At 35.0% G+C, this 3,209-nt stretch overlaps 1 pseudogene; it reads right to left on the reverse strand.

Moving 5' to 3' along the window:
* Positions 1 to 1,079, reverse strand: part of LOC107655131 (patatin-like phospholipase domain-containing protein 2) — an 11,488-nt pseudogene extending 10,409 nt beyond the window's left edge.
* Between the last annotated feature and the right edge of the window lie 2,130 nt (positions 1,080 to 3,209).

The following is a 3,209-nucleotide window of genomic DNA, read 5'->3' on the forward strand; positions in this document are numbered from 1 at the left end:
TGTTTGGCTTAGTGTTATGTTAGAATCATTATTATACTCTTATACCTTTTGTTCTTTACAATTTTGAATTGTTTTTAGCTTTATTTTTTGTTTTTCATTTCAGTGTTAAGTTTTGAAATTTAGTTGTATGCATTTGTCATTTTTATTTAATCTCTTTATTTTTAAAAATGTGTATAGGTAGTATTTATAAAGTTTTAGCTTTTAGTTTTGGATCTGTTTTTAGTTGTTTGAATACTACAATGGATTGCTTCTGTTGTCCTCATTTGTAAGTCGCTTTGGATAAAAGTGTCTGATAAATGACTAAAAATAAATAAAAAATAAAATAAATAAATACACTGTAGCAATGTTTGTAATCAAAACAAAGATTATTGAAGTACATTTTACAAGACTATACTATTTTAGTCTTTCTACTTCAAAATTTCTCTTTATAATTATTTGTGAAATACATTAGCAATGAAAACTGTGATTTTAATTAAACACTATGGTACAGAGATAGTATAACACAGAGATACTATGGTATTTTGAAATGCAAAATGAATGTACCGTGATGTTTCTCTGCTGGCTTGTTAAATAACTTTACGTACGGTGACCGGAGTTTTGACGTGTTCGTCGCCGTCACAAACAACTGGGCGTGGCTGAGGCAATATTAGCCAATGAGAGGCTGCGCTCATGGACCCCATCCACTTTCTCTGGAATGCGTACTTATCAGCTGTGTTTTGTTATTGAATGTATTTTTATTGTTTATTTCATTATGATGTACTTATGTTAAGCTTGTAATGACAAGATCATTTTGATTTTTAAAATATTTAATATAGCATATTTAAATATCTATATTTTTGCACGATTGTTTGAAGTTTGCTAGCGAATAATAAATTAAGTACAGATATGTATTTTTTATCTATATATGTATTTAATATATAAAAAATGTATTTTTTCTTTAATCAGTGTCAATAAACAGCAGGTTTCCTGCAGTTAGTGTGACAACTCGTCCCTATATACTGTATGTTATTTGAATGGTGTTTTCCACCTTTGTACAGTGTTTTACAACATATCTTACCAGGGATCCTCCCAAATGACATGGTTTAAATAATATGTCCTCTCGGGGGACTGTAGAGGACAGAATACTCTGCGGTACTGTTTTGTTTGCAATGTTCTTTATTTGAGTGCAGTTGTGCATGCACTCGTGGGACATGGGAACGTTCTCGCATAAACATGTGTTTTGAGGTTTGGGATGTCGGAGAGTTTAGAGTTCACAAGGCTGACACTACAATTGAACAAAACTAATGTGTTCGTCCGATCCAAGAGGTGGGACAGTTCCACAAATTGATTTTCTGGGCATCTTTCCTGAAATTGTTTGTACAAAAGCACATTTATCATGGTTATATAGCTGTTTATAAAGTTATGCATGATTTACAAACATTTACAAACTGAATGTCAGTGATATAATTTATAATCGGACCGGTTTAAAGGCCCCCCTGAAATCACTGACTTGGGTCCCCCTCGGTTGAAATGGCGGTCCGCGGGAGCATATTTCGGCTGGGCCCTCTCTGGACTAGTGCCCAGGGCACGTGCCTGGTAGGCCTGTGCATTAATCCAGCCCTGCATTTGTCTGTCATTTTTTAAATTGTTACTATTTGTTTCAGAATGTTCAGAACCTGGACGTTTTGAATGTTCAGAGAACATTCAGAAATAATATTTTGATGGGAACATTAGCAAAAAATTATTTCTAATAAAGCTCTAAACTAAAAAACTAAAATTCTTTGAACATATTTTTGTTTGCTGGAAGTCTCTCAATTAATATGAGTTTACAAAAACTGCATGCATGTATAATAACTGTATACACAGTGTGTGTGTGTGTGTGTGTGTGTGTATATATATATATAAAATTATGAAATTATATATCATATAATTGTACGACACTGCTGAAACTATCTGCATGCAGACATATTTTCTGGATTTTTCACATTTCTGGAGATGTGGAGTTTTTGGATTTGCTGCTGTGGATATTTTTAGATCTCAGTGAATGGACTATTCTGTTCACTCTGTTCCTAAAAAGGATGTTGTGAAATGACAGCATAAACTATATCCTTTAACCCACATTTGGACGGCACAAAACAGAATCTCGAGGAAAATATTTTCTTGGAGACTTTTGAGAGGTCAGTGATTGGACATTTGCTCCGAAGACCAATGAAACAAACGGGCATATGATTTGGCATAAAACAGATTTGTAAAACTTCGTCCTTTTAATACTTCTTCTTCTTTTTTAATACTTTTAGTACTTGGACCACTTCTCTTCTCTGTCTACATGGCATCACTAGGTTCTGTCATTCAGAAACATGGCTTTTCATATCACTGCTATGCTGATGACACTCAACTCTACCTCTCATTCCATCCTGATGATCCGAAGATAGCTGCTCGCATCTCAGCTTGTCTAACACACATTTCTTGCTGGATGACGGACCATCACCTTCAACTCAACCTGGCTAAGAGAACTGCTTGTGGTTTCAACAAACCCATCACTTTATCAAAATTTCACCATCCAGTTAGGCTCATCAACCATAACTTCTTCAAAAACAGCTAGAAACCTTGGAGTTGTGATTGATGATAAGCTGAATTTCTCAGACCACATTGCTAAAACTGCCCGGTCCTGCAGATTTGCTTTATACAACATTAGGAAGATCAGGCCCTTTCTTTCAGAACATGCAACACAACTCCTTGCTCAAGCTGTTGTTCTGTCCAGGCTGGACTATTGCAACCCAGCAAGCAATAGCCATCATTTCAACGTCTCGGTTAAGTATAGACCCGATATAGTCCGGCTGATAATAGGGAAAAACTTAAACTGTTGGAATAAAGGGTTTTAAAGGGTTAGTGATGGAAAACTTGCAGGTCAATGGGCATCAGTGTTTAAGGTTGGTAAACACTTGTACACGGACGCATACAATACTACCCGCCTGACATTGCAAGATTAATCTTTAATGAGCCGAAAAGAATGCATGTCACACATTAAAGTGACAATGCATGTCACTTTAATACACCTCGTATTAAATTCAAGGCATTAATGTTTGCCTACAAAACCACCACTGGCTCTGCATTCTTTATTTATTATTATTTATTTTTATTAAAAAAACAAAAACAAAAACTAGCTTTCTATTCTTTCTATTCTATCTACTTGTTTTTCTTTGTGTGTGTGTGTGTATATGTGTGTGTGT

Source organism: Sinocyclocheilus anshuiensis, unplaced genomic scaffold (assembly GCF_001515605.1).
Source record: "Sinocyclocheilus anshuiensis isolate Anshui unplaced genomic scaffold, SAMN03320099.WGS_v1.1 scaffold779, whole genome shotgun sequence".
In the NCBI taxonomy this organism is placed as follows: domain Eukaryota; kingdom Metazoa; phylum Chordata; class Actinopteri; order Cypriniformes; family Cyprinidae; genus Sinocyclocheilus; species Sinocyclocheilus anshuiensis.